Source organism: Cervus canadensis, chromosome 12 (assembly GCF_019320065.1).
Source record: "Cervus canadensis isolate Bull #8, Minnesota chromosome 12, ASM1932006v1, whole genome shotgun sequence".
NCBI lineage: Eukaryota > Metazoa > Chordata > Mammalia > Artiodactyla > Cervidae > Cervus > Cervus canadensis.
This window is the reverse complement of record NC_057397.1, coordinates 3,015,375-3,029,711: the sequence shown is the minus strand read 5'-3', so window position 1 is coordinate 3,029,711 and position 14,337 is coordinate 3,015,375. Positions and strand designations below refer to the sequence as shown.

The 14,337-nt window shown below is 49.3% G+C and overlaps 1 protein-coding gene across 6 annotated transcripts in view; it reads left to right on the top strand.

Moving 5' to 3' along the window:
* ST3GAL1 (ST3 beta-galactoside alpha-2,3-sialyltransferase 1) overlaps positions 1-14,337 on the top strand; it is a 90,654-nt gene that overhangs the window by 17,564 nt on the left and 58,753 nt on the right. For 4 of the 6 annotated variants that reach the window (XM_043483147.1, XM_043483146.1, XM_043483149.1 and 1 more), the window contains exon 2: positions 119-270. The exons of the other annotated variants lie outside the window; for them this stretch is intronic. The gene's annotated coding sequence lies outside the window, so the exon portion shown is untranslated. The remainder of the gene's footprint in view (positions 1-118; positions 271-14,337) is intronic. 6 annotated transcript variants of the gene reach the window in all.

Below are 14,337 nucleotides of genomic sequence, written 5' to 3'. Positions count from 1 at the left end.
AATCATTGGCTGGGTGAATGGGGAAGTGGGTGAATGCCTTTTAATTATGTTGAGTCATCTTCAAAAGGCAGTGAGTGAAATGTCAAAGCTGACAAACATTTCTCCTCTTCACTTCCAGCTGGCACTGTTTTCAAATTCAACCTTTCTGATGTGGAAATGCCAGTAGAAGTGATTAGCATCTCCAGGGGCTGTGGTGAGCAGACAGTCTGAGCTTTGTGTCCAGGACAGTCGTCTGAAGAGCAGAGATGGACACTCCCTCAGTCCAGCGAGGTAATGACTGACTAATGCCAGTGAGAAACTCTTTCCTGTTTCCACTGTGGCTTACGTCAGGTTGTGGGGAGAAGGTGGAGGTGGGGGAGATTTCCCCTGTTTCTTGATCTCTTTGCAACTTGGGTATTCCATAAAAAGGGAGGGCTTTCTCCCTCAAGGAGAAACGTGCGCCTCTTAGGGTATCAAGCAACCTCTCTCTTTCTTGGAGGTCTTTGTGCTCTCTTGAAAACTGGGAAATCCTTCTAGGACAAGTGCCTGTCATCCCAAAGAAGTGCTGCAGTGACAGTCTGGTGCAGTGACAGTCTGTTTTGTCCTGGCGTGAATGCTCAGCCAGCAGACCCTGTGACCCACAGGACAAGTCCCTCCTGGCCATGTTTTACAAATAAAGTTTTATTGGCACTCAGCCATGCTCATCCATCAGGGCCATCTGTGGTATGTCACACCACTGCAACCATTGTGACAAAGTGTGGCCCCAAAGGTTGAAATACTTACAGACAGGTCCTTAAGACAAAAAAAAAAAAATGTGTCGGCCCCTGGTCTAGAGTTGAGCTGTCCACATATATCCACTCCATCTGTGACTATTTAAATTTTAATGAATGAAAATTAAATAAAGTTAAACCCAGAGCATTCTTTTCAATTAAAAACTGTTTTTTTTTCAGTTAGTTTATTTTTGTATTATTGCAAATTTACAGGTAAGCTGCAAGAATAGTCAGAAAATCATGGATACCCTTTACCCAGATTTCTCAAGTGTTAGCATTTTATATATTTCTGAAATCACAGCATTATTATAAACCCAGTACAGCTGAGTCAGAAGCTTAGCATTGATTTGCTGCTAACATTGATTTGTATTTCACAACACTGACCTTTTATGACACGTTCAAGCCAATTATTTTCCAGAATACCCCTCAGTTTGTGTTTGTCTGATGTGTCCTTGTGATTCGATTGAGACCATGTGCTCTTGCCAAGAATCTCACAGAACTGACGCCGGGTCCTCAGGGCCCCCTGTTAGCAGGATGATGCTGGTCTGTCTCAGAGCTGGTGATGTCACTTTGTCACCTGGTTGGGGTGGGTTCTGTGAGGTGTCTCCATGTGAAGTTACCATTTCATTTTTGAATTATCAAGTATCTTATGGGGAGCGTCTCTAAGACTCTGTAAATATCCTTTTACTCCTTAATCTGCCACACGAGCATCTATTGATGGTTCTTGCCTGCATCAGTTTATTATCAGCATGGTTACCAAAGAGCAATTTTTCTCATCTCATTGTTTCTTTTTCATTGGTTAGTTGGTTTTCCACCACAGAAAAGAACATTCCTCCTTCCTTTCCTTCTTTATGTGGGCTGTGAACTGGCAGATTTTAACTGTACTTAATAAATTTTAAACCTTTGTTATCATTAGTTCTTTTGATATTTTAAAGTTGTCCCAGATGTATCCAGTGAGGGATGACTGCTATATCTTTTTAACATCTCCCTGTTGGTTTTTGAGCACTCTCTTACTTGTTGGTGCAACACAATATTCTAGCCTCATTTTGTGCTTCCTCTGCCCAGCCTCAGAGTTAGCATTTTTCAGGGAATCCTGGCGCCTTTCCGTGCAGGATGTTATTTAGGAGTGCCATCTGGTCACAAGGCATGTCCTTTACTACTGGGGTAGCATTGCCTCCAGGCCCTCTGGGCAGATGGAGCTGGGCAATGTGAAATGTGTGTGGTGTGTGTGTGTGTGCATAGCTGTACACACATCCATCTTTTTAGACACATGCAGACATCTTCACATATACATCCACCCACATCACATATACCTGTTTCTATGTGTACATATACACACCATCTAGATTATTTCTAACTCAAACATGTGGGTGTGTGCTCAGTCACTCTGTCGCATCCGACTCTGTGACCCTATGGACTGCAGCCTGCCAGACTTCTCTGTCCATGGGATTTTCCAGGTAAGAATACTGGAGTGGGTTGCCATTTCCTCCTGCAGGGGATCTTCTCAACCCAGGGATCGAACCCGTGTGTCCTGCTTTGGCAGATGGATTCTTTACTGCTGCGCCACCTGAGAAGCCCATTTCTAACTCAACCTATTTCTATGTTAAAACCACCTTACGTGCACACTGGTGATGCTAGAATATCATTCACACACATCTAAATGTTGGAGTCACCCCACCCCTGCTGTCAGCAGCACCACCCACCATATTTACTAAACTATGGATTAGATCCTGTCCAGACCCCTTGCTGGCCATGACTGCTCACAAAATCCCAGTGGCCCAAGTTCAGAGGAGGAAGCAAGATTCTGAAGAATTCCTTAACTTGTGCAAAGTGATGCAGCCAGCAAATGTGGCATGCTTGCAGAGAGTGCCTGTCTGCAGGCTGACATTTGATCAGATGGCCCTGGGAGACAGAACAGTCTCAGAAGGAAGAAAAAGAGCAGAAGGTGAGGGGAGCATTTGTCCCTGTGGATCGGGGGGCCTCAGGCCCTTGCAGCAGCAAGAATGCCAAACCACGCTGGTGGACACTGTCTCCTTTGCTTCACACCCCGGGAGCTGTGCTTATGACTACATTGCTGATAGAGCCATGTCACATGTAACAGGATGTGCGGCGATGCACGTGGTGGAAATTGCGTCCGTGTGTGATTGCTGCGCCTGTGTGCTTCCTGTGTGCCTGTGTGCTTCCTGGGGGGTGGCTTGTGGCTGCTGTCCTAGGCCTGCAGAGACCTTGATCTGGTTGAAGGTGTGATTACAGAACTGGGCCTCTCTGGGGAGCGGGCATTTCCTCTCGTACTGGGGTTTTCTGGGGGGAAGCTACTTAAGCACAGAGGCCTTAATGTAAATACATTTGTGTTTCCAGCTCTCAGCAGAATATATGCAGAATGTGCAGTGGATCCATGCTAGTTTTATTTGTGCTTCAACCAAATCAGAACTGAGTCAGAGAGCTCTCAGATCTCTTGATGCACCAGGCCCTGTTCTAGTCAGGCAGAGACCCAGAGAGTTCATGTGCTGGCAAACGGTGGGGAAGGCAGGAGATTGGCCTTGAGCAGGAAGAAATAGATCTGTGAGTGGCAGGGCTGGGGGCAGGCAGAGGGAGCCCTGGGAGGATCACAGTGTAGACATGGTGGGCCAGGAAGGTGACTCTGAGATGTTTAAGGAACTGAGTCCCACTGCAGAGAGAAGAACAGTGAAGGGGGGCGGTGAGCCAGGACTGCTGACCCAAGGATAGGCGAGGGGGCTCAGTTGCTCTCCCCCAGGGGCTGTGGCCTCCCCCCACCCCCAGAGCCAGGCCCATTTCCGGCCATGAGTCCTTTCAGGCCTGAAGAGTCACATGTGTGCATTCTCCCCCCTCAGAACTCAAGCATTTCCTCTCCCAAAATATATGTCATCAGCTGGCCCACAGACAAACTGCAGGCCAAGACACTCTGCTAGATAAGAGCATAGCCTGGCAGTCGTTAGGGGGATGGAAGCGGACAACAGGAAAGGCTGGTGGAATTTCTGTTGCTGATAACCTCTAAGAAAAGGGCACTCATTATAGAAGCCAGGGCTGTGTCCCAGGAAGGCAGGAGCCCTCTTTGAGTGTCTGAGATGCTGTCAGGTGGAAAAGGATTAGCTTGTCCTGAGCGAGTGTGAGGAGGGAAACCCAAGTGGAAAGAGTGAAATGAACAAATTTCCGTTCACTGAATGTTTTTCCTTCTCACTCCCTCATTTGCTCATTCATTCAGCGAGCACACCTGGGTGCCTGGCGCTGGGCCAAACACTGGAGGGATAACGGAATAAGACAAGGGCTGTATCTTCAACATGTTAGTGATTTAGTGGGTCCCCACTGCAGGCACAGGGAACTCTGCTCAGTGTCAGGTGGCAGCCTGGATGGGCGGGGAGTTGGGGGCAGAATGGATACCTGTATGTGTATGGCCGAGTCCCTCTGCTGTCCACTTGAAATTATCACAGCATTGTTAATCAGCTGCTGCTGTTGTTTAGCCGCTAAGTCGTATCTGACTCTTCTGCGACACCGTGGATTGTAGCCCGCCAGGCCCCTCTGTCCATGGGATTTCCCTCGCAGGAATAACTGGAGTGGGTTAACATTTCCTCCTTCAGGGCATCTTCCTGACCCAGGGATCGAGTCTATGTCTCCTACATTGGCGGGCAGATTCTTTACCCCGAGCCACCAGGGAAGTGCCGTTAGTCAGCTATACTCCAATATAAAATAAAAGTTTTTAAAAAAAATAATAATTTAATGGAAGAAAGATGAACAAATCAGTGATATGTAGACATGCAGTTCCGAGTTCTGTGAGGCTGGAAGCTAATAGAATTTAGGAGTTCTCTTTAAGAAAAGAATACAAGGTTAGGAATTTAAAAGACAAGCCCTAGATTAATGGGGACCCTCTGAGGGCCCCTGGTCCTTAGGCTTCCTTGGCCTGGCCCAGGCCTCCAGTGGGGGAGGTGAAAGGGCCCGAGGATTTGTTTCCTGCAGGAGGCTGGATGAACACTTGGCAGAAAGGTCTGCAGCAGGAATTCTGGTGTCCATGCAGTAAGGCCCCCACATACGAACCTTCAAGTTGGGAACTTTCAGAGATGCAGACATGTGAATGCAAGCCAGTAAATCATGAAAATGAGTCCACGTGTCTGACTGCATTGTCACTTGTCACCAAGGTGCATCTTGGTCTTTTGTGTACCTCACTCTGCAGTACTGTATAGAGAACCGTAGTTTTATCTCAAGCTCAGGATGTCCAGAAGCAAGCGCAGAAGCTGTGGCAATGTAGCTGTACTGTAGTTTTCAAGGTGTTGTATTGTAAGATTTAAAAAATATATATATTTTATTTTTTGCGTTTGTTTGTTTTCATGTCTTATTTGTGTGAAAAGTTCTATAAGCCTGTTACAGTGCAGCGCTAGATAGCAGATTGCGTTATTTGGGTGCCTAAGCTAACTTGGTTGGACTTTCAACTTACAAACGTGCTCTTTTTTTATTATTATTTTAATCTTGAAATATGTGTTTTTATTTTTTAATTAATTATTTTAATTGGAGGCTAATTACTTTACAAACGTGCTCTTCAAATGGAACTTGTTCATATGTAGGGAACTTACTGTACAGTTGGGCAGCCTCGTCTTCTGGGCCCCTTGAGCCTTTGTTCTTGGGCTAAAGACTTTATTTTCTTAGTTAATGCTGTCGGGATTTTCACAGGTGCTTTCCTTAGAGTTCTGACCGTGTGATCCCCCTTCCAGGACGATGTTCTGTGGAATTGCCTGGACTTAGGGGTGTAAGCACTGGTGGGGTGAGTGTGAGCACTTACAGAGGGCTGACCAGGACTCACAGGCTCACCTGACAGCCCCGAATATTGACAACTTTACCCCCACAGCCACTCTGAAAGCTGGCTGCTGACTTTCTCCCTGTTCTACTGATGATGGAACCAAGGCAAAGGGTGGTTAAGTAAGTTGCTCACAGATGCCCAGCTAACAAGTGGAGGAGTTGGGCTTTCAGGGTACCTCGTCTGCCTCCAGGGCTCCGGCCCCTGCTCCACTGGGTCCCCTCGATCCTTGCTGCCTAACTCTTTTATAGCAACATTATGGAGACATCCCAAGGGTCCAGCATTGGCGAGTGGCTAAAGGACATCCATAGAATGGGGTATTACATACTTGATCCTTATAGAGAGTTCTTTTTTTAAAATGTATTTATTTTTAATTGGCAAACAATTGCTTCACAATATTGTGTTGGTTTCTGTCGCACATCAGCATGAATCAGCCACAGGTATGCACACGTCCCCTCCCTCTGGAGCCCCCCTCATGCCTCCCACCTCATCCCCCCTGTCTAGGTCATACAGAGAATTCTTACCAGCACGTTGAAATGCTTTGATTAAGTGCAACAGTGGACCACACGGTCGACAGTGTCTCAGGGCATGAACCCGCTCTCAGCCTCTGTACCCTCTCCTGGATGGTCATGATGGCTCACTGGTTCACACACCCATCTGACAGGCTTTAACCCTGTCCGTTATGTGCCTGGTACTGGGCCTGTGATGATGACAAGCTCAAAAGCGGGCTCTGCTGTCCTGCCACTCATTTACTGTCCGGCTTCTCTTTGAATGAATTTTGACTGGAGTCTAGTGGCTTTGCAGAGCTCTGTTAGTTTCTGCTGAGCGGCAGAGTGAGTCAGCTACTTACGTACACGAGTCCCCTTCTTTTCTGGATTTCCTTCCCGTTTAGGTCGCCACAAAGCACTGAATAGAGTTTCCTGTGCTCTACAACAGGTTCTGGGTTACCTATTTTATTCGCAGATAAACCCATTGTCTCTCACATCTCCGGTATTGGCAGGTGGGTTCTTTACCACTAACGCCCCCTGGGAAGCTGGTTTTATGCTTAGTAGTATATATATGGGGCTTCCCTGGTGGCTCAGTGGTAAAGGATCCATCTGCAGTGCAGGACACCCAGGTTCGATCCCTGGGTCAGGAAGATCCCCTGGAGGAGGAAATGGCAACCCACTCCAGTATTCTTGTCTAGAGAATATCCTGGACAGAGGAGCCCGGCGGGCTACAGTCCATGGGGTCGCAGAGTCGGACACGACTAAAGCAACTGAACATGCGTGCACACAGTGTGTACATGTCAATCCACATCTTCCAGTTCATCCCGGCCCACTTTCTCCCCGTGGTGTCCACACGTTTGTTCTCTCTGTCGTATATTAACACGTATATGTGGAACCTGGAAAAATGGTACAGGTGACCCTATTTGCAAAGCAGAAATATCGTCTGGCTTCTGACTGCGAGGTCTGCCTGGGCTTTCTCCCTCCCTGTGACCCTGGATATATTTTCCTAGGACTCTGATTGCCCCTCAGCCCTCAGATCCAGCCCCCCTCTGCACCTATTGCCTCATTTCTAAAATGGACCAGGGACCCACGGACCTCCTGGACTTCAGAGCGTAGGCTCTTCACAGTCGTCAGCAGCCACACCTCACATCATTACCATCTTCTAGAAAAGGCCAAGCTCCTGACAGCTGTAGGGAGTGCTCTCCTCCCTGGATGTTCAAACATCCAGCCCCTGTGGACAGCCAGGCTGGAAGGGAGGAAGCAGGGGCCCTGGATTCCAAAGAAAAAGCTTCAGGATGGCTCTCCCATTGCCAACCATGCGTCCTTAACCTGCTGAGCTTTGTTCTCTTGATTAATGGGGCCAGTCCCACCCACCAGGGGAGATGGACCCCCACGGCGACAGGCAGGCTGTGGCAGGTTCAAGGCCTGGAGTGGGACCTGCCTGGCAGCACCCACGTCTGTCCCTCTCCAGCTTTTGGGCAGGCATCTTGCTTTTCTGTGGTTCAGATCCCTGATCTGTAAGAAATGGGGTGGTCACAGTACCCACCTACAAGGGGTTGTGAGAATTAAATGAGACGATGACGCAGAAAGCTGGGCGTGGTGCCTGACCCGCAGGCAATGCTGGATAAGTTACAGTCCTGTTATGAGTGTTATTACATTATAGCTGTGCTGCTGAGATGTGGGTGAGCCGTGAGGGTAGCAGGGGAAGGTGTCTGGTTACCGCACGGACCCCCAGGGTAGCTGCAGCAGTCAGGCCCAGAGGCCTTAACAACACTAGCATCACAGGAGGAGGACATCCACATCCAAAGTGCGGCGTTTGTTGTTGTTATTGTTCAGTTGCTCAGTCGTGTCCGACTCTTTGTGACCCCATGGACTGCAGCACGCCAGGCTTCCTTGTCCTTCACCGTCTCCCAGAGCTTGCGCAAACTCATGTCCGTCGAGTCGGTGATGCCATCCAACCATCTCATCCTCTACCGTCCCCTTCTCCTTCTGCCTTCAATCTTTCCTAGCGTCAGAGTCTTTTCCAGTGAGTCTGTTCTTCACATCAAGTGGCCAGAGTATTGGAGTTTCAGCTTCAGCATCAGTCCTTCCAATGAATATTCAGGACTGATTTCCTTTAGGATTGACTGGTTGGATCTCCTTGCAGTTCAAGGGACTCAAGAGTCTTTTCCAACACCACAGTTCAAAAGCATCAACTCTTCGACATTCAGCCTTCTTTATAGTCCAACTCTCACATCCATACATGACTCTTGGAAAAACCATAGCTTTGTCTGCAAAATAATGTCCTTTTAGAAGCCAGCCCCCAGACTGAGTTATTCTCCAAAAAACAATTTCTATTCTATTCAGACCCCGCTGATAAGCATTTGGGCGTTTACCAATAACCTTTGCTCCTGAAGGGCATCGAGTTGTGCCTTTCCTTCTTTCACTGACCATTTCCCTTATGGCCTAGGGACCAAGTCCAAATTCCACCACAGACAAGGCCACCATGAGCTGGTGCTCTGCCAAGATCCTCAGCCTTATCACCACTCTCTGGCCCTTGTAGTTCTTATTATGATTACAAGATGCACGTCAGCAATGACCATCAGGGAACTTAGGGAAAAACAAAAACAAACAAGGTTGTTGGCTCACGAGTTCTGGAGGTAAATGGCATGCCCAGGGCCACACAGGGAGGTGGGGGGCATGCATAGACCTGGGGTTCTGCTCTTACTGGGGCCAGGGTTGGTGGGGGGAAGGGCTAGTGTTTTGCAAGATTGCTCTTCTTTGGCAAATCTGAAACAAAAGAGAGGGAATTAAAGCAAGCTTGGGTAGGGAAAAGCAAGGGCACTCAGAAAGGTCAGTTATGTAGATCACCCAGACTTTCTAGAAAGAGGAACTTAATGGGTGGGGCCAGGTGACTCTAGGTGTGTATCTGTGGCAGTGTGTTTACGACATAGATGTCTAAACAATTAAAAGCTTAATGTCAGGCACTTACATTGCAATCAAAAGAGCTAATTGTCAGGCATTTACAACTACACAGATAAAATAAAGAATCTGCCTGCCAATGCAGGAGATGCAAGAGATGCAGGTTCAGTCCCTAGGTTGGGAAGATCCCCTGGAGAATGGAATGGCAACCCACTCCAGTATTTGTGCCTGGAAAACCCCAAGGACGGTGGAGACTGAAGGGCTACAGTCTCTGGGGTCATAAAGAGTGGGACGCGACTGAGCACGGTACACAGTACCATGGCGAGAGATAGAGATACAGATGCTTCCTATGTTCTCATTGCCCTAAACAGCTTTCATACTATGTGGAACAGCTTTGCTGTCTCCAGAACTTGGGATACGTGATGTTTATCTGCTCTGCCCTCCACCTAGAATACCCTTCTTTTATCTTCCTGCTTCAATCATCCTTCCTTCAAAACTCAATTCAAACACCGCTTCTCCTGGGAATCTTTCCTCCCTGCGTCCTGTACATTCCCCAAAACACCCCGTGTGTGTGCCCGTGTATATGTGTGTGTCTGACTTTCATCCTGCTGACTCCACTGCTTACCTGGCCTGTGTGTGTGTCTTGTTTGCCCTGCCTGCCCAGGAGCTCCATGAGGAACAGGAATGTGTGATTCATCCTCCGTGGGGACTTCTTGAGAAGCCCCCTGGGCCAGGTGCAGCTCTGCATCTCCAGGTCAAGCATGAGCTGCTGAAAGCGGTCATGGTTTGTCCACTTGTCTCAGCCACACAGAGTCAGCCCTGGCTGTTGGTTTGATCAACACGATGTCCAGCTCACTGACCTCTCTGCTGAGCTGACACGAGCCTGCACCCCCCTGGGGATCATTTCTCTCTCCTTGGACACCCCCTGGGGCATCACTCAGCTTGCCACACTTGCTCCGCCTCCAACTTTCGGAGAACTGGGAATGGGGGAATCCCATGTCTAGAGGCTCTGGCTCTTTAATGTTGGAACTGTCCACCTTCTCTGTTGCTCACAGCTCGGCCTGCCTGCCTTCAGCACACCTGCTATTTATAGATCTACATGCTCAGCCTAAATTAAGCAAGCACACCCTGCCAGGATACCACAACCCTTTCAGATTTGGATCATGAGAAAGAGGAAGGAAGACATGGGAGGGACCCAGAGCCAGCCTGTGTGAAATGCACTTGGCCAACATGTCCCATGCACCCTGCAGGGAAGAGGCACATCGGCTTGTGGCTCAGTGGCCTTCACAGAAACACTTTGTCACGGGCACTAAATTATCCCCAGTGCCGGGGACCGGCCATCAGAAGGGGAGAAGGGCTGAAGGGCAGGCCTCTGGGGCGGGGGAGTGCTGAGATGTTTGCAATTGGTTCCCTGTACTTTGAAAACTCAGCAGGTAGACAGTCACTTAACTGAAACCTCCTTGAGGGCAGGGGCCATCTCCTTCCCCATTGAGCCCCCAGTATCCGGGTCAAGGAGGGGTTACTCGGTGAGTGTTTCTGGACCTGCCCTGAACCGCTGTCATCCCGTATCGTTGTGTGATGGCCTGTGACTCAGTCATCTCCGTGGCGGCATATTTCTGTATGATGTATGTCACTGTATGTTGTCATCATCCTCATTGTAAACAGCCCCGCACTGAACATCTTTGTGTCTTTAGCATTTCATTTCGTTTGGACTGTGTCCTTGGGCTAAGTTCCCAGGAGAGAGGTCCTGAGAATGTTTTCAGGGTTCCTGTCACGTATTACCAGTTGTGACTTTGTCATGAAACAAAGGAAGGCAGACCAGGGGACGGGAGCTGGGAGACAATTCCTGCTGGAACTGGGAGCGGGACCTGTGCAAAGGCTGGAGGCGGCAACAGTAAGATCTTATGAGGGCGAGTGGGTCTGCTGCTCTCAACTGGGGACAGTGTCCCTCCCCCCATGCACACACACAAATAGACTCTCTGTCACACACTCCTACACATAGGAAGAGGCATGTTGGCTATCACAGCAGCTGGGCCGGGGGGGCAGGGGGGGCGGTCTTCTGTTGTTCCGTAAATAGGGGCCTGGGATTCTTTGCGTCCTGCAATGTAGCCAGTCCTGAGCTGGGCAGGAAATGCCAAGATGCACTCTTCAAAAACCCGGAGGGGCAGTTGGTAGTATAGCAGCTGTTCTTAAACGTTGGTTTTGAAGGCCTCTTTACAGGGTCTTAAATGTTACTGATGGTCTCAAATAGCTTTTGTGTCTTCTGTCTCTTAAGGAGACATTCTTTACATATTTATCGCTTTATTTAAAATTAGCGATAATAGGTCTATTGCCTGATAATATAAGTATAATGAAAAACAGCTACTTTCTCAAAGGAAACAGAAATTTAGAGAGAAGTAGTGGTGGCTTCCTAATCTTCATGTCTGGCTCAAAGGAAAGCAGCTGGGTTCTCAGTCTGCCATCGCCTCGGTCTGAGCTGGAATCCCACGCTGCCTGTCTCTGGGAAACAGAGGCAAAAGTCAGTTCCTGAGAGAGTGAGAATGAAAAAGCGAGTGATGTCTTGCCGTGAAAATGGTTTTGCCCTCATGGACACCCTGGCGGCCCTGGGACATAATTGGCAGAGCACAAGTACACGGCTGAGAACCTGGCTTTTCGAGCAGGCTGCTAAGAGGGGAGGAGGTCACCTTCCAGGTTCACCTGCACCCAGCTGGGTGACCTTAGGCAAGATAGGCTACTTCTGTGCCTCGCGTCCAGCCTCTGTAAATGGGGTGGTAGTACCTACTCCTCAGGATTATTAAATGATCGAATATATGTAACAGTCAAAGAACAGTGCTTGGTACTTATTAAATGCATGTATCCACATATACATATGTGCATACATGCTATATGTGTATGCATATGTGTATACATGTCATACTCTATATGAACACTATATGCGTCTATATGTATTTGTATACATGTCATACCATGTACATACTACATATGTGCGTGTGTGTATACATATCATACAACATACATACACTATGTGTATATACGTATATACTGAATAAAAAACAATTTTAAGTCAGCACAGCAAGTCACCCATTTCACTTCATTTCTAAGAATTTGACTCTTAAACAGAGCCAATCTTTTTTTAATTAGTTTTTGTTCGAGTGTAGTAGCTTTACAGGGCTCTGTTAGTCTCCGCTGTGCAGAGAGGGAATCAGCTATGCGCATGCGCACATCCTTCCCCTTCCGGTCCCCGTAGAGCTCTGTGTTCCCGGAGCTGTGCAGTAGGCTCTCAGGTATCTACTTTGCACCTAGTAGCGTGTATATGTCTCCCAACCTCCCGATTCATCCCCCAGCCCAGCGCCGCATCTTAAGGCAGCGTTTCTGTCCCCTCACCCGGGTGGGGGCGCCGAAGGGATGGTCACATTGTGCTCAGGGTCTGTCTCATGCAGCATGGCCAGACGCTCGCTCGGCTTTGGGGCTCTGTCTGTCCCCCTCGTGCCCCCTGGAGCCCCGATCAAGGGCCTGGGGACAACTCCAGACCGTCCTTCTCACTTTCCCTTTGCTGGTGAAGTTTCTGTCTACATTTAGCCGCCTGACTGAGAGCATCTGGCCACTGGGGCAGATATCAAAGTGGGGGGCCCAGGTGCCTGGCCCCAGAGAGTCCCCAAAGCCCCAGGCGGCTCCTCGGGGCTCACGGGTTGCTCTGTCAGCAATGCAGCTCACAGGGGGAGTGTTTTCCTGAAATGCTTTTTGTCTAGAAGCTCTCAGTGTGAGCTTTTGCCAAGGCATATGCATTCCCTTAGCCTTTGAAAATACACATCGGTTCAAAGAGAGGGGAAAAAAAAAATGGTCAGCATGAATTATCCAGCCACAGCATTCAAGCACAGGAAGAAGGAATTTGGGTGGAGGGCCTTTTAATAAAGTGCTGGTTGCTGCTCTTCCTCTTGCTTTTTTCATTAATTCTACTAACAGATATTGACTGGGTGCCTCCTTGTACCAGGCAGGGTTCAGAAAGCCGGGGCTGCTTCAGTCAATCCCTTGGGAAATGTAATAATACATGACTTCTGATAAAAGATAAAGGTAAAGGATTCAAGATTTGTAGGAAGATGGGAAGTGCTGTGAGAGAGAAGCAAGGGGAGGAGAGGGTTTGAGGGGGCCACCGGTGGAGGTGGTGGGGCGGCCACACTGACAGCAGACAGGTGAGCAGAGATCTGGAGGCCGTGAGGACCGCCATGGCCAAGCCCTAGGTCAGGAGGACTGTGACTGGTGAGTCTGACCAGCAGTGGACTCAGGGGGCCCTGCGGACTGAGTGAGGGGCCCTGATGACCGCGGAGGAAGGGGAGGGCAGATTATAGGGGTTTCACCTTGGACTTTGGGTGACCCTTGTCTCAATGGACTTCAATGACTCCCTGTGGTTAATTCCCTCCTCCTGTAATTAGTCTGCCTCCCCTCCTCTGGGAAACCAGCCCTGAGCCCTTGACTGAGCTTGGAGCCCCTCCTCTGGACATCCAAGGTCCGTGTTGGCCCCTAGCCTTGCATCCTCCAGCTCAGATAGAAATTAATCTGCCTACCAGATTAAGGCCCATTAGCTGGGTGTTTCAGTTTTCTGTCCACCAAGTGGGCGGCAGCTGGTCTTGGGTTTCATGACCTCCTACCCTTGTTCAGGAGCACCACCCCCAACCTCTAAGCCCCTAGGGACTTTCTCAAATTCCATCTGTCCTCTAGGACCCTTTTCATCCTGTCCCCAGATGGACCCTGACCTCTCCCCTTCCTCAGAACTCGCTCAGATGCTCTTGTGCCCCTCCCAGGCACTCCGCAGTTCTGCCTGGCATTTGCCTGTCACATTCACCTACAAGATGCTAAATTCCACGAGGCAGGGAATGGCAGCCTGAACTCTGTGTGTGTCACCTTCGCTGTGGCTGGACACGGCTGGAGAGGGGGACCCACCACTGCAAGGCTTGCCCCCACAGCCTTCAGTGTCTGACTGTGCAGTGCCTCTGTGCCCCCCACGTGCACCCATCCCCCAACTCAGCATTGCAGCACCCACACGTCCTTGCCTGGCCAACCCTCTGCCCGGAGTGCCCTTCCCCTATTTCTTTTTTAAATATTTATTTACTTGCTTATTAATATTTGGCTGTGCCGCGTCCTAGTTGCAGCATGCAAACACCTAATTGAGGCATGTGAGATCCAGTTCCCCGACCAGGGATTGAACTCAGGAACTCTGCACTAAAAGCCCGGGGTCTTAGCCAATGGACCACCAGGGAAGTCCCTTCCCATATTTCTTCACCCAGCAGGTCCCCTACCAGCCCTTACTAACTCAACAGAAGGGCCACCTCCTGGGGAAATGGTCCTCCATTTTCCTTGATGTTCCCTCCCCTTTAGCGCCGGCCCCTCCCCCCTTGGT